Source organism: Tinamus guttatus, unplaced genomic scaffold (assembly GCF_059628265.1).
Source record: "Tinamus guttatus ecotype Peru unplaced genomic scaffold, ASM5962826v1 Tinamus_guttatus_pri_ptg000852l, whole genome shotgun sequence".
Lineage (NCBI taxonomy): Eukaryota > Metazoa > Chordata > Aves > Tinamiformes > Tinamidae > Tinamus > Tinamus guttatus.
This window is the reverse complement of record NW_028289386.1, coordinates 201,918-223,189: the sequence shown is the minus strand read 5'-3', so window position 1 is coordinate 223,189 and position 21,272 is coordinate 201,918.

Here is a 21,272-nt window from a genome sequence, read left to right as displayed (position 1 = left end):
CATACAAAGTTGGCGTGGAAGTTGGATAACTTCAATGGGCTGATACCAACACGGTCAGAAGTCTTTTATGAAAGATGCAAAGATTTTGCAAAAGGCCCATGAGGATGAGACTGTAACATAGCCAAATATGTTCACTTCACCCTCCTGATTTAGTGGGAATTGGTCAGAAAGGTCCCAGAAAAAACATACAACACTTCCAGATTAAAGGGGAAAAAAAGAAAGAGCTTGGAATACATTGAAAGGAGAAATAAGAATGTGGGAATGTAACTGCACTGAGCTCTTTGATCATGTACCCAGTAGGAATGTTACTTATCATAATATCTGTGACAGGGTTGTGGGACATCCTTTGCAGCAAGACCCTTCAAAAGTAAAAGAAGATGCTGATACTACAAATTTGATGTTGTTAATTCGGATGTGCGAGGGTTCTTAACACGTATTGTATGTGTCCTGGCAATCAGGAATGGAAAACAAAAAAGGAAAGGGGAAATGCTCTTCACAGCATGTACCATATGCTGCTGTTGCATTCACCAATGCAATTCTGCTATTATTCCACTGGTTTCAGTTATGTCCTCCAGATTTTCTCTATTAAAAACAATACTAAAGACCTAATTCCCCTTTCAGTTATACAGGCATCACATAAGTAAATGGCAAATTCACTGAAGTTAGTGTATGCTACAATAAATCCAAGCCTTATGTGCCTGAGATGTATTCTGGTCTTGGGTACCAAAACAATGCTAGATCTGCAAGTACGTTTATAATAGAAGCAGCATATATAGTACAGGTTAATTCCATTCATACCTGATTTGCACAGGCAAGAAAAGACAGAATCAGATCATAAAATACCCTTTCTTTAGAAAGACTCAGAACATATCTATAGAGCAAATCTCAGTATAAATTACTTATTTCTTCTTCATTGCTCTGAATGTCTCTCTGCCTCTTCCTTCCCTGTGCGTGAAACTTCTGCTTGACCCAAGTAACTTGCAGTGATTTGAACTTCTCAAAAAATCCCTTTTTTTGTCTTCAGTAACTTCTACTAACAAAGTTTCCTTAGATTTTATGTATATAAAAAAAAGAGTTGAAAACTTGAAAAACATAAAAATATTGGCTTTGGACAGGTGAAAAGGTTAGGTGTGCTGAAGTTGAGATTTGTTTTGTTTACAAAGAAAACCTGGAAAATGTCACCAATAGAATTTGTGTAAATGGAATTACTAAGAAGAAGATGCAGGTTACGTTACTACCTTATCTACAACACAGCGTAGAGACACGAATTCCGTTGTGATGTTAAAAATTCTGTATGCATTTAAAGTAGCCTTTAAAATAGAAAAACTTTGTAGAAATCTTCTTTTTGAGTATTGAATTAATATTTTTTATTTCGTCGGAATAAAGGAAGAAATAGCTGCCCAAGGATCCAAACTGCTCTCTCATGAGCTGCGAGCTTGAGGTTTTGTAGCGTTTAAGGTAATGGGGGGAGACTGCGCATCGCGACACGAAAAGCAGCGGCTGGGAGCGCGGGGAGCAGCCGGAGCAGCGCGGGCGCGCGGGCGCCGTCACCCAGGGCCCGCGGCCGCGCAGCCAGCAGGGGTCACGGGAGACCTCCGGCAGGAGCCGAGCCGCAGGTCCGGGATCTCTCCCTGCTTGGTGGCGAGATCGGGCGCGGGGCCTGCTCTGGCTGAAGGCGTTTTGGTCAGCCCCCTTCCAACAATTTTCCAAAATTTTCCCTAGTGTTTCCCACACGTATTCCTCAGACGCTTGTGTACACAGACACACCGTAATGGAGCAGGCACGGCTCCTTTTTAGTCCTTCCCCCGTTTACGCAGTGCTTAATGAACTGAGTGCATCCAAGTCTGGACAAGGGTTTCAGTTTGTGCTCCAAGTAATTACAACCTGATCCAGACAGCTATGCAAATTTTACTTTTCTTTTTTTCCCTTCAAACTGCCCCAAGTGATACGTTTCAGGTGATTTCTTCCCTCAAGCTCTAGCCAGAGACTTGGGCTATTTGAGTGAGGGAAAAACAACCCACTGGCTACTAATTTTATTGTTTGGGGAAAGTGTTTCTACGTCCAAAAATTAAACCAAAATTACAGATAAAATGTATCAGACAATGCTTGTTATCAAACTACAAATTTTAGCTAGCTTTTCCTTCAGTTCATAGCTAGCTTGTTTTGTTTCAGATCAAATGCTTCAGGGAGCTTAAAAATAAAAAAGAAACACAGCTAGCCAAACAGCCCAAGATCCCAGCCCTGCAATAACAACGCAGGACGCTCACACAATGGAAAAGCAAAGCCTCTGCAGCAGCAAGGAAACAGGCTGCAGCCACGAGCTTCCAGGGGGGTTAAAACAACAGCGAGTTAAACGTGCGGCTTTGCATAGTATGAAAATACATTGGTCTTATACCCTCCAAGTGAAGAGCTGCAGAATCCAAGCACAGAAGTTGGGTGCTGTAGCAGGACCTGCCTTCTGAATCTTGTTTTTTTTTAGCATGTGGAGACAAGATTTTTCTAGGGCTATTTCAAGGAGAGGATCCGAAATTGGGAAGAATGCTTATGTGCACATGCTAGAACCCAGGAAAGTCCCTGAGCCTGAAAAATATAAACCCACACGTTGTTAAGCACTTTCCTGAATCATGGCCAGTGTTTGTGGTAATAATTAGAGCATGTTAATAATCTTAATACTTTAATTAATATTCTGTTGGCTTTCTTTTTCGTATGAAGAAAGTATATATGCACATACATATTTAAATATATTAAATGAATAATTTTTGAGGAAGGATTCATTTCTTTCTTTTTTCTTTTAATCAGAAGATAAAATAATACAGTTAATTTTCTGATCAGACCTAGAACAGCTTGAGCTTGGAAAAACATTTTATATATAAGTTTCACCATAATTTAGAATATTATATATTCCCTCCTGCTCTGACATAGACAGTTCTTTTTAGTAAATACTGCAGGATAGTAAATATTATGGGACATCTGCAACATACGGAACATTTCTGCACTCAGCCTTCTTCCCTGCTTTCAGTTAGAGTAACTACCTACCTCTGATTATAATATTTTTCACTATACAGCTTGTATAAATGGGGTGAAGCAATATCATATCTATCTAAATCACAGTTACAGCTTTTATTCTGTCTCAAGTAGGCAAACAGCCTTGTAATTGTTTTAGAACTATTTACTTTGATGCTGGAGATAATCTGGAGGTCATCTTTTATTATCAGGCTCTGTCTTTGTTCGAAAGTGCTTATAAAATCCCTATAACTCAGAAACATTCCTGCTTCTTCCCCAAGAGTCATGGCTGTGATCTAAACCTGATTCAATTCATGTTATATCTGGAATTTCTCAACATGCAGAAGAGGCTGAAGAAAATTCAGAGTCATAATACATCAATATAGGAATTGTCATTGGAAAGAGGGAGTTAATTGGATCAGACATTGCCCTGCTGAAATTGGCCTTGAGTTCAAAGCTAATGATACTAAGTAAGAAATCTAAAAGATGAAAAAATGAGGCGACATCACTTTTAAAAGTTATGTCTAGCCCACTGGAACGTTTGCAAACTTAAGCTTCTTTAACAGCCGTACCCTATTTGACTTGTTTATATAAGTGCATATATGACATTTATGAACTACAATGCTGCGAAAACTATGGCAGTGAATAATTTATTTCAGATTTCCAAAAGAAGAACGTGGCCTTCAGGTTTCTTGACCACTGCAGAAAATGCGAACATCTTGTACCCTACGAGGCAAAACCTTGAAATGCCCCTTCCCTCCATTCCTCTGACATAGCTGAAGCACTGCTACAAATCTCTGCTAAGATGGGCAGGAAGGATGTTCTAGGTCATATTATTCTAGAAAAGGCTACGCCAGTTCAGTGGAGTTGTGCTGATTAATGAGCCAAGCATACAGCTTGGTTCAAGTATATTTCTAGTCAGACATGTATTCTTTTTATATAATCATACATTTTTTTTCCTTCAAAGACAAGGGACATGACTAGAGTATTTAGAAGGATATGTTTTATGGGAAGCTTCAGAACCTTATTGGGTATCATTGTTTGCATAAGAAATTGCTCAAACCTGAGCAACTTTTCAAATAAAATTGTCTAGCAGAGTCTCTGCTTTGGAAGGCTAGAGCCAGGCTAGAAAATTTTGCCAGAGCAAGATTTCAACAAGGCTCTTCTGCTTGGAATTTTTAACAGGCTTGGGAGCTGGCTAAATGGTTAAGAACAGAGTTTGTTTTCTTAGGTTAATTACTTGGTGAGAGCAATGCTATGAGGGTAGAGCACATTCTGTACACTGCACACCATATTCCCATATTTCCACATACAGCACAAGAGAAGTCAGACGTTACTGGCAAAAAAAAAAAATATTCCACTAGAGACCTCAGTTGGCTCTTTTCCATGCTACTATGCTTTCAAGGCCCTTACACCCTCTCTCACAGATCCAAACTCCATTAACTCTTTCTTCCAAACGCAGCAGCCCTCCTGATCCCTGAGTTTTCTCCCCCCACTACCACTAATTGGAATCAGGAGGTAGAGCTGGAGAAGCTCTAAATGTACCTCTGAAAAGGTCAAAGAAAAAAGGTCTAAGTCAAGATCTGAGATACTGAACATTTCAACAAATTCTAGTCTCCCATTTTTGCTCAAGATAACAGCATCTTGAAACATGGCTGACCTCCAGGACAGCAGAGAAAAGGTGCAGAGTTACCAGATAGCCATGTATACATGCATATATATATATATGTATAAATATAAATACATACATATACATAGGCACATGTGTGTGTTCTTTTTTTTTTTTTTTTTTTTTGGTAAGAAAAGCTGGTGACTCACTTGCCTCCCCTCTTTTGCTCCTGGAGTTCCCCTTTCCAGATTTGACACGTGCTTCCCGGCATCCAAACGAAGAGATCTCCCCCTGTGAGAGCCTCCAGTGCTTCCTATCCATGGGTGCAGTAAGGAACAGGCCTTTAGTGAGGCAACCTGGCCTTCGGAAAGGTGAAGGGGCAGCACTGTCTGAAGAGCCCAGCTGCAGGGTAGAGGTGTGCATCCCCATCAAAAAAGATACATGCTGGAAGGTATGTGCAAATGGTGTCTGCTGGGGTCATTTTTGTCTTGAAGCTGCCGCCAAACAACCCCAACAAGATATCTGTACTTCTGCAAAGAACTAGAATATGACCAAGAACTAAATTAAGATCAAAGACAAAGAGCATCCATGTGACCATGGCTGCTCAGACCAAGAATAGCAAAACTTTGCTGCTACTGGAGCATGAAGCAACTCCAAAGGACTTAACAGCTGTCAGCAAAACAGTCTGGGAGGTTCTGCCAGGCAGCCAGATGTTGTTGTTGGGGAAACATACCCAGTAGAGTTCAGCATCTGGGACCCATGATTACCACTGAAATGGAGGAAAGCACCGGGATATGCTGGACAAATGGCGTTGGAGCTGTACCCCACCCTTCTCTTCAATTAGTTGGGAAACATTCATGGAAAGTCAGAAGGCTAAAAAGGGCAAGTCCTAAAGCATGACTGAAAAATAACTTTAGTGTGTTATTTATATATTTACAAAAACACATGTCTCTTATTAAAGCTTTTTAACTCTATTTCTTATGAGACCATTGTTTGAGAGCTGGGAAATATGTACTGAAATTAAACTAATAACTAATATTGATATTGTATTTACAGTATGATATATGTGAGGGCTTTTCTATAGTTGATAAGGCTGGGTTTGAACCCACTCCCAATTAAATCCAGGCAAAACTACCGTTAATAGGAGGAGAACCTGACCTGGCAATGGATGGTAAGACTTCCTCTGAGCTAAGCAGGCCCCGAGTCAAGACCTAATGATGAGTGGGCTGATGGAAACTCATTCTGATCCATTTTATTTGAAGATGGTGATAAATCATTTGTTATCCCAAATAACCTCAGTGAACCTCAAGGAAATTTGTATCCTCCTGTCCTTATGTGTACCTGGCTAAAATCAGAGATACTGTGTTAGTGCATTAGGAGTGGAGTTTGTCAGATTTACTTTCTTCCAATTTCTGTTTTTTACATTAAAGTCAGAAGCTTTCAGAAATGCCAACTCTCTTTTTTTTTTTTTTGGCTGTTGACTGGAAAACGTCTGATTTTTGAAAGTGATTTGTATTTGCTGTTCTTACTTAACCTACCTGCAAAAAGGAGTAGTTCTTAAAGGCTCTTGGTCTCAAGCTAAGGAAAGTAGGCGGCACCTACATGATCCTCCTTAAAAAGGGAAGAGAAAAATCAACAATCTTATTGAACAAAATCTTTAACCACATCTGAAATGTTAATAATTTTTCCCTGTTCACCCATGTGCTTCAACATATGCTGGGAATTGGATGAACCTAATGCCAAGTACATGTAAGAGTGCTTTGATGATGAAAGCCTAAGTTGAACTCCAAGATTCTCCTGAGTGGCCACGGTCTGGATTTCCAGCCTAGATTGCTGACTGGCTTTGCAAAGACCACTGAACTTGCAAAAAGACTTTTTTTTTCTCCCACCCAAAAGTTACAAAGAGCCAAATAAACCCAGACAAAATTTAGCAGAAAGCCCTCTTTGCACTTTCAATAGGCATCTGCAACTGTGCTAAATAGCTGAAAAAGTTTATTACCAGCAACAGGAGTGAACTCTGGTGTGTTGGCATGTCAACTCCCCTCATACAGCTGGGAAATTATGACACAGAGTTCAACAGTTCATATCGACAGAATATATAAATACATATCTACCTGCAAACTATGGTGAGGTGACAAGGAGCAACCACACATTTGTGGGGGAAAGATGAAGTGGCAGGAGGGAAACAAGAGTCTCAAGTCAAGTTCATTTTAAACTGTGTGAAGCCAATGCCTGGTCATCCCCTGGGAAAATGGGAAAGCAGAACCTGCCACTGGCACTGCAAGGAGCTCTCCAGAACAAAAACTGAGTAGAATTATTTCTTCCTGTAACAGTTTAATTTGGCATTTACTTTAACAAATAGGATTGTATATAATAATAAAAAAAGTCAGAGTGGAAAAAAAGTCAGGATTTTATTTTAATTGCACTCAGAACAGTTTGCATTAATTGAAATGGCCTGCTTAGTTAAAATTGTTTTGTAAGAACTGAAATGAGATGAGGCATAAGCATTAAACATCATTTTAGAGAGTCACAAGTACAAAGTAAAGACACTGCTTGGCTGTAGCTTTCTTTACTACAGTACAGAAAAGTAGTGCTAACAATATGACTAAGTTCTTTTCCATGAACATCTAGAGAGTCAGTACCTCGTATTTTGTGAGATTAGGCATTCTTTATCACTGCTCATGGTGAAGTAAGAGTCCTTAACGGATGCTGAGGTGGCTGCATTTCATAGCAACACATAGAAATTGTGAAAATATGCTTTGACCTGCTGTCCTTAAAAAAAAAAATGTTATTACAGCTCTTGAACTGCTAGGTTTTTATAGAACACCATATCTTCTAGGGTGGTTTCTCAGGATAAAATGCTGGTGTTTCATGAAGAGATGCCTATTCTGCTAAGGCTCCCTTGTTGAAGTGGCAAAGTGCTGTACTAGAAAATGTCATATATCATCTATATTTCATCAATATAGACTTGAATGGGGTGGAGATCATGAATGCATCCCCCCTTATAACAGTATATTACTTAACCTAGCAGAATGCTTTATATAGCCATTCTTCCAGATTTTGATTACATTTCCAGACTTTCCAGTATTACTTTTCTGACTCATACAAGTTTCAAGGAAAACCTAAGTGGCAAGAGGAAGGAATGCCCTTCAGAGACATCAAAAATATTACAAAGTTAAAGGAGAGAGGGGAGAAAAAAAATAAAGGCGGCCAAAGTTTTCAAAGATGTGTCTCTAGACTTGATGGTCCTTCTGATGTTTTTACATAATAAAAGAATCTGAATAGACTGACTACACAATATGGTGTCTAATAAACTCTGGAACGTATGTTTGCCTTTAACCTAAAAACGTTTTGGCCTCCATAATCTGTGCTTGGAAAACACTGTGGGCAAGATGCACTTGGCCCACAAAATAGCCACATATTGTACAAGTAGGCTAGACTGCAACTTTCAAAAAACCAACTCAGCAGGGAGTTAAGAGAGCCACTCTGCAGTCAAGTAGAGGGCACCCAGCATAAATAGTCAGGAATAGTTTTGACACATTCCACTTTGCAGATATCAACAGTACTGATAAAAATGCCTTCACCCTCCCTGCAGGATGGAGACCTGATTTGGGGGATTCCTTCTGATTGTGTTCAAGACATATCTTCTATTTTATTCATACTTTCTAAATATTTTTTTCTTTGCTTTTTGAAGAAAAAGAATCATCACTGAAGTCTGACTCTGCTTACTGTGGGAGAGTGCAAGTATTGGAATCTGCTATTCAGGAGAGTTACTAACACTGCAATTTCATGATGTTTGAATTCCAACATGGACCTCTTTTTCCATCCATTCTAATTCAGAGGAAAGTTTGAGTATGTATATTACCAACTGAACAGTTCGGCTTTGTGTATACCTATGCTGTCTGATGAAGGGGATCTGTCTGGGGACAACCTAAAGAAATACTGCTTTTGTTCCTACTTTCAAACACTTGGGAAGTACCCAAATTCACAACATGCCCACAGAGGCACCAGGATGAATGGATGGGTGCATGGTTAAAAACAAACTGTAAAAGTGGGCAATACTTCCAGGAAGATATGCAGTAATCATTGCTACAGAGCTTCTGTTTAACGATACAGAAGCAAAGCAATGGAGTTGATATGGCACTTTTTATTTCAGAGTGTCATGGAATACCCCACAAGTAATCTGCCATTAGACTCCACACAGTATGACAAGCAGTTCTGACCCAAGGCAGAAAAGGAAGACCCATCACACAAACACTTGCTCCCGCTTTGAGACCCGCCTATCAGAAACCCTTTCTGCTTTCCCTGAAGCTGATGAGAACCTTTTGTGGGCTTCAGAGTCAGCAGGATAAGGCTAAGCTAAGGTTAAGCTCTCAAAATCCCATTCATTGTGTCCATGAAAAAGATTTCGCTCTTTATGTATCGGCATCTTTGCAGAGTTTAGAGAATCCAATACTAGACAAGCTGAAACACATTTATTTATATTACATCTCCTACATAACATCTGGGCTTAATGTAAAAGTACATAATAGCAGACTAAAATGTTGCAATCACAGAATGGCCCCCTAAACTAACCTAGCTCCTATCCTACACATGAATTCACCACTTACTTACAAAAAGGCCACGTTAGAGAAATGAGTACAAATGTCTAAGTTGTACTAGTCAGGCTGAAACCATTCAAGATTTTGAAATTTTGTGGTCAGAAAACAACCCTATGATCAGCTACTCTGTCTTTCTGCAAAATAGAAATGCTATTTCACTCCATATTTTTTGTAGGAAATGTAGTAGCTTGTGGTAGACAGTTTAGAACACCTCAGTACTTAAATGCAGTGTAAAAATAATGTTTACCTTGAACTGCACTACAGAACAAAGAACCTTTTGCATTATTGAATCCAAAAAGCCTACATGCTTTTTCTTTTCCTCCTCCAGCACACCACATTTATGACATTTAGCATTGACCAGATTAAAAAGTAAAAAGACAGGACAAGCCTGCTGTATCAGACAGCCTTGCAAGATCTTTTCGCAACATGCAAACTCTTTCTACCTGCTCAAGTGTTCACGCTGAGAAAGAAAAAACAAACCTGGAAATTCTTTGTCATTTTCCTTCTCATTTAAAAATTGCTCTAAGACATTTTGGAGACAAATTAATTCTCCTGTAGATTTTCTCTGAGAGGAAAATACATTTTTTGATTGATATTTTCTACAGATGTAAATTGTAATAGCAAACATTTAGACCGGTTTTAATCCTTAATGTCCTTTACAATGTGTGGCCCTTTCTATGAAAGACGTTAATGTTAAATTAATTCATAACAATTAATATTAAAAAAAAAGTAAATTTGAAACATAATAAAATTAATAAAAAATATAACTGATATTTACACACTGAGTTGGGCCAAACAAGGCCTGTGTCATTAGCAGTTAGATTCACTTGATTTCAAGCTACAAAGAGCGAATTCTTTGAAACTAAAATTGTTAGTTGAGACCCAAACTTTCTCTTCTTTTATTCCCTTATAAATTGTTAGAATAGATTAGTGTATACTTCAGGCTTCCCAAGTTTTTCCATTAATGTTCTTTGTTTCTATGGAACACTCCTTATGGAAATACCAACCACCTAACTATATCCCAAATCATCTGTATCAGGCAGCTTTCTAGCATTTCTTTGGACCTGGCCTGGGTCTATGAAGTCTTCAGCATTTGTCTGCAACTCACTCTCTAAGGGCTTCAGGAACCAGATGTTGGGGAAACCAAAGGACTGAACAGAAAGTTAAATCTAATGTATTATTATTCTGTCACAGCAGTGAAGCAGAAGGCAATCTTTAAACCCAAAATGGTGAAAACATGTTTCAGGAAGCTATAGGGCTATTTTGGGCAAAAGGATGAGGAAATTCTTTAATACTAGCCTATTTTACAAAATCCTATTAGATCATGCAACTTTTTTATAGCTTCCAAGATTTCACCCACAGAAAAGAATCTCAATTACCTACAGATGCACATGAATAACTTACTGGTTTCAATAAGTACTAAGCCCATGAACATGTTTCTGAAGGCAGCATTTACAAACAAACTACCAGACTAGTATTTTGCACAATTTACGTGCTGGATATGATTCTAACTTTTGGTATATGGTAAAGATGAATATGTGCCTTGGAATCAACAGCTCTTATGTGAGCACAGAAATTGCTTTTCTCAAGGTGTATTCTGGTTAACAGGAGGACATCTCAGAGCAGTAACACTGCTGGTTATGAGATATGCATCCAATGCACCCTATAAATTAATTATAGGAAATCTGTTCTTTACCTGTTTGATGAAAGGTGATTTATATTCTAAATTATATATTAGTAGAGTGAAATTGCTATAGGTTTTCTTGACATTTTAATATATCCAAGTACTTTAAATGTGTTTCTGCACCAAGATCTCAAAGACACTGTAGTAATGCCAAGAGAGGGGGAAAAAAAAAAAAGGAGATAGAGAGTCTTAAAGTGACTTAAAAGACTTTAAATATTTTATCATTCCAGCTCAGGACATGAAATTTGACTCTTTGTTATTACTTAAATATTAGAAAAACATTAATAAAATATTTAACATTAAATAAAATATTACAAGCACTTAAAATTGAAAACCTGACACAAATTGCTCTGCATGGGTGGAAAGAAAGGAGGGGTTAACTGTTTTTATATAGTAACCCTGGTTCATTTTCCTCCAGATTTGACAAAGGTCTGCTGCCATGACAGATGGATTTTAAATGTCTAAAACAGTAAGATAATAACTGAAGAGCAGTTACTCTTATTACAGTAAAACTTTAAAGGAAGGATTTATTTGTGCTGGATTCTAAGGCTGTATGCAAACTTGGCTTTCTCAGCAATATTGTTATTGTTATGATGGTCTCCCTCCAATGAAGACCTAAAGAGTTGTGTGAAGGAGGCCTTGTGCTCAGGATGAGGGGAAGCGAAGGGGACACCACAATGCTGGGACACGTTTCTAGCTCAGTGCCTGCCCTGAGGAAGAAACTAGAACAGAGTTTCAATTACTTCACCTGTATATGCAGATACTTTTTCAATGAGATGATTCTAAACCATGACCCTTTTTAGGGAGATCCTGGAAGTAGGGATTGTAAGACCCGCCCCATAAAACACACAGAGGAAAATATTTCCTTCCCTCTCTAGCTTTCCTAACTCTCTTTTTGAAACCTCCTGCCCCAGCAGTCTCCAGGAGCCTTTCCCTGTTGCTACCTGGAGCAGAGGCAGACTGGATTGGAAACACTGTTTGACTAAGAAGAGCAGGACATCGTCTGTTCTAATTTCTGAAATGAATACTCAAGTAGATGTCACAGCAGAGAGTGGTGAAGATGGAGACGAAGTTTCATGAAGATGAAATGCCTGGAATTCCTAAGCAAATCACTGAACTGGAGTGAATTTGGATGGAAAACCATCATGTCCAGCTCCTCTGTAGACACTTTAAAGTCATCAGGGATAAACGAGGCCCTGGCCAGAGATAGATACCTCTATGTGAAATTTCGCAACAATTTGCATTAGAAGATCAGAGCTAATGGATTCTTTATTATATATGCTGTCTGACAAAAGCATAAGACAGTGTGAACAAAGCTCGCCATATCCCTATGTTTCCCCCTTACTTCTTTGTACCACTATCTAACTACTCTAGAGATAGTTCTAAGAAAGGTTAATAAAAAATGAGACAGCTAGAAGCAGCTTTATATTCACTGTTCTCATAGAAAGCTGTACCTACATAATTGTTGAGACCTGGACAAAGTGTTTCTGAGAAGATAAGGAATAGAAAAATGAAGTTCTAAAATTAGAAAACACAGCTGACATCATTACTTCCTATCACTTCATTACAGCTAAATCTGAGAAGCATTTTAGGCACTCTCACAGAGCGTGAGAGCAACACCAAATTTAAGGTGCTCTGCTACTAAAGCTGTGTCTGGACCTAGGTTGCACACCTACATGGTAAGAGCATTAGATACGTTGGAGAGGAAGCCAAAACTACCAACACAACAGTACACAAGACGGCTTGAAAGCTCAGGCTGCCTTTCCCAGGACTGCACAACTGCTACCCCAGTTGACAGGTGAGATGGAGGCCAAGGCTCCAGTTCTCTTCCTCTCTGCACACTTTGGATGGGTTTACATTAGCAGTTTAGCTTGCAACAGGTTCTTTTTAAAGTGTGAGACTACCTTAGTCTCCTTATACTTGCTCCTTGGTGCAGTATAAAGTAGAAAGTCTTTGAACATGTAAAGTAAATCAGGAAAAACAAACAAACAAAAAATCCCACCTCTTTTCATAACTATGTCACAGGTCAGATAACCCAAAAATCTGTTGCGCTTTAGCACCCTACTTTATCCTGGAATAGCATTCCCATTCAGCCAGCTCCCATTTCTTTTGCCTCCTCATAGTGTCTGAGTGCACAGAAGGACAAAGCGTTCCCTTGTCAGCACGCTGCTTACCTGTGGCATTACTGGAGTGACAGTGTGCCCTTTGTGGCACACTTTTAGCCCTTAGACAGCAGGCAATATTTATATCATACATTGTACTATTATTAAACCTTCCTACTTCAGTACACGAATAGACCTGTGAGAGTTAATAATGCTTAATTGAAGAATATGAGTGACTTCTTACAACCACATTTAAAACATTAGCTCTATTAATTTTTGGATACATTTCTGCATGTTTCTCTGGGTAACTGAAATTCTAATCAAAAGAGCCAAACCTTTAATATGTGCATTCACTAGTACTTAGTTAGTAGCCAAGATCATTAAGTACTTTTTTTTATTATATAACTCAGTGAATTATGACAAATTACACACAGAAGAACATGCTGCTGTTTCAGCTTTCTTAATTTCAAAGTTTTACTGGGGCTCCTGGTTTGCATGTTACTAAATTTACAACAATGAAAATAAGATCTCTGAAAGCTCCCTAGATAGTTCTTGCTCAGAGGAAACTTTTTCTAAACTAGTAAACATCTGACCATAAGCTGTCTTTCTTTTTTTTTTTTTTAAGAATTCTTCAAAAGATAAAAACATATGTTGTGGCTGGCCTTTGTTATCTAGCTAATGAAGAAACTAATTCATTATTTGGACAAGCCACTGCATAAAATTTTTGTGGAGATCAAGTGCTTAATATAACAGATGATTTGTACTGCCTTTGTTTTGTAAGAAACAGAGAACCCAAAATCATTTCAAAGTAAATATATGAGAAAGATTATGAAAACTGTCAAAGATATTTTTAAAAAGAGTACATAGCTACTGTTCCTTCCAAACATTACATGAAAAATTTAGACATTTAAAGCACACAAAATGAGAGTAAAAGTGTTCTGTATGAAAGGATAAATAAAAATTTATATAAGGGAACTCAGGAAAAAGGTTGTGAATTTATTGTTGTCTTGCACAGATTTGTATTATACTTAAGGCAAAGTTAAAGTGTAAAGTCAAAGTTAGTGTGTATAGTCAGGCAGAAAAAGGCAAAAAAGAGCCTTTACTACATATGTGTATGACCTGGGGATAGTTTCAACAAAGGATATAGGTGCACAGCACCCAAGATAGTATCCATAGCATTAGTGTACATACTTGGGGAGGGGTTATGCGCATTTGCCAGTTCTCTGTTCAGAGAACTACCTTGGACCAGCATCTGCCTAGAACCCAAGTCATCCTCACACCCCTTATCAGAAACCTCTTCCATCCTGCAGAAGAGTATGCTCCTCCCATGTGCTGTCCTGTTGCCACATTTTCCTCTTGGTGGTTCCTCCAACTCTCAGCCCTGTGGGTGAAGAAACCAGCACCTTCTGGAGGCCCATTGCTCCCCTTAGGTGATGGGCTGTCCTGGGTGTGTGTGCTTGGCATCTGAGTGAGAAGGGCTCTTTTGGCCTCTCTGTTAGCTTTGTAAGAGCATTGGGCCAGAGAGACCATTTAAGAGGAAACATAGTTTGGCAAACTGGCAGCCGTAGGAGAACCTGTGGGAACAGAGGGCAACTCTTAGGTCCTTGCAAAGGTTTGGAGAAGCAATAGTGAGCTAGTATTTTAAAACATGAGTACAAATCCCCAAACTCTATGGAAACAAAATGAAGTAGCAATTCTGAGGAATGGCTTTTGTCTCACCACACGCAACAAGTCTTAGCAAAAAAACATCTGGAAAACAATGATCAGCAACTTTACCAAAAACAAAACACGCTATGAAAATCTATTTTTGGACCACAAGAAGTATTGCTAAGTGATCAAAGCAGCAAAAGCAGTGGCAGGAAATGAATACACATTCAAAATATTTGATTTGTGGATAGCTGGATGTCAAAAATAAGATGACAAAAAAGCAACTTAAACTCTAAAACTGTGAAACAATATCTTCTTGAGGCCAAGGCTGATTATCTACCAAGGCATCAGCATTGCTTCCAAAGCATGGAAACAGCTTGCAGATCAGTATCGAATTAACAATCAATTGCTCCAAGATAAGTGCCAAATTCAGTTCATTCATTTCAGTTCAGTTTCATTTGTTCAATGAAACAAATATTTTAATGAACTCAAAAATCTATTTTACCTATGACCTCCAATTAACAACACCAAAATGCAAATCCTGTCTAACCATGGTGGATATCAGTACTAAAGGGCACAAAAGGAAGCAACTAAGGGAAAGTCAAAGACAGGCACAACCTCAATTCTCCATGTCAGAGTTTGGGAAAGCTGGAAGCAAGGCAGTGCTTCATATTTAGAAGAACATTCCCAAACAACTATATGCACAAGAGAACATGGAATTCCCCAGGCAGAGTCATGAAGAGACAGATTAACCAATCTGCCTTTTAGAAGAAATTTGAATCAGCTTTGCAAGATATCCAAGTTTAGAGAGAAACTGGGAAATCACTACAACTGACATGTGGCAAAACTCAAGTCCAAAGTTTTTTTTAAAAAAACAAAAAACAAAACAACAAAAAAGTCCATGAAGTCCACTATCAAAAGATAGTTCAGAAAACATTAAAGCATTAATTTCAAATAGTCCAGATTAGCATATCTGAAATACTGCAGTTAGATTCATACCACCAGTAGTTAGAATTCATGTCGTAGCTCTTTCTACATGACAGCATTGTGTATTTGGCAAAAATTATAATTGTTCTCAGATAAGCAAACCTAAAGTGAGCATGAATGAAATAAACAAACAAACAAAAAAAAAAAAACAAAAAAAAACAACAACAAAAAAAGAAAGGCAGCATGAAGTCTGCTGAACATTTTCAGGAGATGACAAACGGATCAATGTCATAAAGAGTGATTTATTTAGGCAAGTTTTACAAAAATTACTAGGAACCACTGAATTTCAAAACCAGATGAAGAAATGGAAGAGTCAGCAAAAACAAACATCCAGAGAAATCTGCACTTATGGACCAAGTTAATGTATTCAAAGAAAAATGATATGAACAAAATTTTATAATAAGATGCAACTTAGCAATGACAGAAACATAGCACAGAACCTACTGTCAGGACCCCTTCTCTCATACTTCTGATTTGGTTTTGCCATTAATGTCACTATGAGGATAAAATGCAGATGAAGGCAACATAAGTATTCCACAATTTGATAACATTACACCAGAATACTCATGAAAATAATACAGTAGTGTAGTTCATGTGCTTGACAACTCATTGTACGCAAGTCCAGACAGATATTTCTGCAGGGTTGCAAAACAGAATTCAACATCAAGTATATTTTTGCAAAACAAATAATATGTTAAAATCTCCTCACATCTGATTCTCAAGAGAGTAACTAGAACTTTGACAGACTCCAGTCTAAATAAGAGGACAGAGTGGGTGAAATTCATAGAGAAAGGTGGAAAGAATTAGTGTCTCAAACTGTCTAATTAAAAATGTTTTTACCCAGGTAGACTAGATTTGTTCAAAAGACTATATCTTAAGAACTAAACTACAGATTTAACTTGAATATTATTTCCATGTTGACATATATATGTGAAGGCCAGAAATCCATCAGAGATAAAAACAGGCATCAGTCTTCTGAGAGAAAATGGTTAGCCATTTAATGCAATAAACCTCTGACAAGTGCCAAGATGAGTCTGATAACTTTTATTTGTGGAGCTATCCAGAGGAGTATAAGGAAGCTTCTATATAAGTGTTAAGAAAGATGACACAGCATCTCCTATGAGAGGGATATATTGGGGAGCAAGAGTAAAACCACTACTCAGCACAGAAAAGATACATGGGCCTTTACAACATCAAGAGTTGGTGGAGTTCAGGATACAACGAGGAGGTGGCAGGGCTGTGAGTAGCCTTGCAACGATGGACTTCAGGAGGGCCAACTTTAGCCTCTTCAGAGACCTCCTCGGTAGAATCCCATGGGCTAGTGCTCTAGAAGGCAGGGGGGTCCAAGAGAGCTGGTTAGTTTTCAAGCAGCACTTCCTCCACTCCCAGCAGCAGTGCATCCCTGTGTGTAGGAAGGCAGGAAGAGGGGGCAGGCGACCTGCGTGGATGAGCAAGGAGCTTGTGGCAATGCTCAAGCAGAAGGCAGCGGTATACAGAATGTGGAAAAAAGGACAGGTCCTCTGGGAGAAATACAGGAACGTAGTCAGGGAATGCAGAGATGTGACAAGGAAAGCTAAGGCACGTTTGGAACATGATCTGGCAAGAGACGTTAAAAATACCAAGAAAAACTTCTTCAAATATATTAACAGCAAGGGAAGATCAGGGAAAACGTGGGTCCGCTGGTGAACGGGATGGGCATCCTGGTTACGAATAACACGGAAAAAGCAGAGTTGCTGAATGCCTTCTTTGCTTCAGTGTTTACCAAGGGAGCCCTTTAGAGTCCCAGGCCCTAGGGACAAGAGAAGAAGCCTGGAGAGAGGAAGACTCGCCCTGGGTAGAGGAAGATTGGGTCAGAGAGCACCTAAGGAAACTTGATACCCACACATCCATGGGCCCTGACGGGATGCACCCCAGAGCGCTGCGTGAGCTGGCAGATGCCATAGCTAAGCCGCTCTCCATCATCTTTGAAAGATCCTGGAGAACGGGGGAGGTGCTGGCAGGCTGGAAGAAGGCCAATGTCACGCCAGTCTTCAAAAAAGGCAAGAAGGAGGACCCAGGCAACTACAGGCCAGTCAGCCTCACCTCCGTCCCCGGAAAAGTGATGGAATGGCTCATACTGGCCGTTGTCTTTGGGCACAAGGAAGACAAGAAGGTGCTCAAGAGTAGTCAGCATGGATTCACCAAGGGGAAATCTTGCTTGACTAATCTGATAGCCTTCTATGATGGAATGACCAGCTGGATAGATTAGGGGAGAGCAGTGAATGTCGTCTATCTCGACTTCACCAAGGCTTTTGACACCATCCCTCACAACATCCTCCTGGGCAAGCTCCGGAAGTGTGGGACAGATGAGTGGACAGTGAGGTGGATTAGGAACTGGCTGGACGGCAGAGCTCAGAGGGTGGTGATCAGTGGTGCCGAGTCTAGTTGGAGGCCTGTAGCTAGCGGGGTCCTCCAGGGGTCAGTCCTTGGTCCAGTCCTGTTCAATTTATTCACCAATGACCTGGATGAAGGCACAGAGTGCTCCCTCAGCAAGTTTGCTGATGATACCAAACTGGGAGGAGTAGCTGATACCCCAGAGGGCTGCGCTGCCATCCAGGGGGACCTAGACACACTAGACAACTGGGCGGTGAAAAATCTCATGAAATTCAACGAGGCCAAGTGCAAGGTTCTGCACCTGGGGAGGAATAACCCCAGACACCAGTACAGGCTGGGGACTGACCTTCTGGAGAGCAGCTCTACGGAGAAAGACCTGGGTGTCATGGTGGATGACAAGTTGACCGTGAAGCAGCAGTGTGCCCTCGTGGCCAAGAAGGCCAATGGGATTCTGGGGTGCATTAAGAAGAGCATCTCCAGCAGGTCGAGGGAGGTGATCCTGCCCCTCTACTCAGCCCTGGTGAGGCCACATCTGGAGTATTATGTCCAGTTCTGGGCTCCACAGTACAAGAGGGATGTGGAGCTGCTGGTCCAGCGCAGGGCCACAAGGATGATCAGGGGCCTGGAACATCTGCCCTATGAGGAGAGGCTGAGGGAGCTGGGCCTGTTCAGTCTAGATAAGAGAAGGCTGAGAGGGGATCTAATCAGTGTTTATAAGTACCTCAAGGGAGGCAGTGAGGAGGATGGTGCTGGCCTCTTTTCCCTGGTGGCCACTGACAGAACTAGAGGTAATGGCCACAAACTGAAGAACCAGAAGTTCCACATGAACTTGAGGAAAAATTTCGTCACAGTGAGGGTGACAGAGCCCTGGAACAGGCTGCCCAGAGAGGTTGAGTCTCCTTCTCTGGAGATCTTCAAAACCCGCTTGGATGCAGTCCTGTGCCACGTGCTCTAGGTGACCCTGCGTATGCAGGGGGGTTGGACTAGATGATCTCTAGAGGTCCCTTCCAACCTTGAGCATTCTATGATTCTATGATGAGCATGCAGAGAGCAGCCTGAGCCGGATGGGAATGACAAAGGGCTTGTTCACACCTGTAGCACATTTAATGGGAAAAAGGTATAGTTCTCACCGTGAAATGCACACAGGGCATTAGGATTAAGCATCAGGCACGGTCTCCTGGACTAAGATCTGGTAATTTACAACTCCTCCATTGGCACGTTTCTTCCTGGAAGGAAGAAGAGAGCAGAAGGGAGCTCTGGCATTAATCATGGCTCTTATGGCTTTAGTGACAAGTGTTGCTAATTTTTTCCCTATATCAACTCATAGCCAGGGGTAACTAGAAACTGGAGTTACCAACACCTTAATTTAATCAAGAACTGCAGCCAAATCCAGCAATGGGCAGTGCAAAAAATCATCTTTGCTCCCTTCCTCAGAGGGAATGGGATGGGAAAGCATACAAACAAGTAGTAAACAAAGTGCATGTATTAACGACACTGTCAATTAGCAATACCACCTCCCAGCACACCAGCTTGTTTGCATGCAAAGTGTCACTAAGGAGAGGATATTTCTGTCCAGAAATGATTGCCATAATCTGGCCATTCTTGACAGTTATTCTTGCAGGACTTTTATTACCAAGCTGGAAGGAAGAGGGTGTTATACTCTGCAAATCGCTTTGAAAAAAGTACACTCCAGCTCTACTTCACACAGCGTAATAGAATGAGCAAACCGCTGCAGCCTCATGAAAAACATTTTCAGATTGTGTTTCTTCATGCACTGACCACTGTTGCTCGGGAGCATCCTACTTTTATGACTCCCAGCCTCAGCTTCATTCCAACCATCTATCATAATATGCTTATGTATACCCTGGCATTCCCCAAGGCAACAGGAATGACAAATCTGCTCTGTTCTATCCACTTGGCAGTATGTGATTGCACCACATGAAGCAATTAGATGTTCTAGCTAATCTTTAAAACTATGTCTAGGGATTGTTTTGTTGTTGTTTCAGTGACTACTTTCTCATTTACATGGAAATCAGGATAACTAAATGCAAATGAGTTTGTAAAATAACATAAAATTAACATAAAATTAACAGTTGCATCATCTCTACAAGAGATTCCTTGCACGACTGCAAAACAATAACCTGCCATAATTTGCTTCTCCAAGATTTCCATACCTTAGTATAGCCTGAAAATTCAAAAAAATCGAGAAGCATAGGTTGTCTTGAAATGATATTCACACTCCATCCCTCCATATGGGAGCATAACACAGAAAAAGTCTATCTGTAGGCCCTATGTAGAAACATGTCCGTTTTCTTTAGATGCTAAACTGGGATTATCATTTCCACACTTGTATGTTCAGGGACCGAGTAAATCCCTCAACTAACTTATTTTTGCTAGAACTGACCTCCAAACAGAACAGGAAATCTCTTTGTAAGCAAATTCCCATATCCAGTCCCTATGCTGTTTAGTCTGCATTGGATTAAGCAGTGACTTGCTTGCCTCTCTGATTGGCAACTATAGCACTATAAAAACAAATGTAAAGAGCAAGCCTCACCAGCAGTCTCCCAATCTGCAGGCCCTTTCAGCCTTATTTGGACTGAAACTTGAGGATAGCTTCACTAGACAGGAAACACTCACCCCTCTTTTCTAATATGGCACTACCAGGAGGACACATTTTCTCACAGACCAAAGGGCAGAGCAAGGGAGGGGGAGAAAGCAAGAACACAGGAGAATATCTACAATACATGTCTAAAACTCAAAGTGCTATAGAGAGGCAGAAACTGTCAATGGTATATATTTATCCTAAAACTGATTGTTTGATTGATAAAAACTATGGTTTATATCATGCATGAAATTGATGAGATACAAAAAAATGCAAAGCATCCCAGACACTACTATGCCCCCTGGATTGTGGTATCTGGAAGTAGTCACTTGAACAGTGAAGCATTTTGGTTGTTTCTTTGCAGAATATAACTGGCCGCTTCTTTATAGCCATTTGCAATACTTTAGTATTGAGAAGCTTCACCCAGTGTTCAGGATGCTGCCTTTGCAGGTGCTGTACAAGTTCATAGACTTAGGCTGTCCTGCATCTAGCACTGACTAGGAAAAGAGTTAGGATACAGATTAATTATCCTGCTATTTATTACGCAGCACATCTGTTGTGTCATGTCATTTATTTATGCATAGAGAGCTGAGGCCTGGCTATGCTATGTCATTCAGTGACAAAGCAAAAACAGGTGGGTACAGATTTGAGGTGCCAGGTGCTA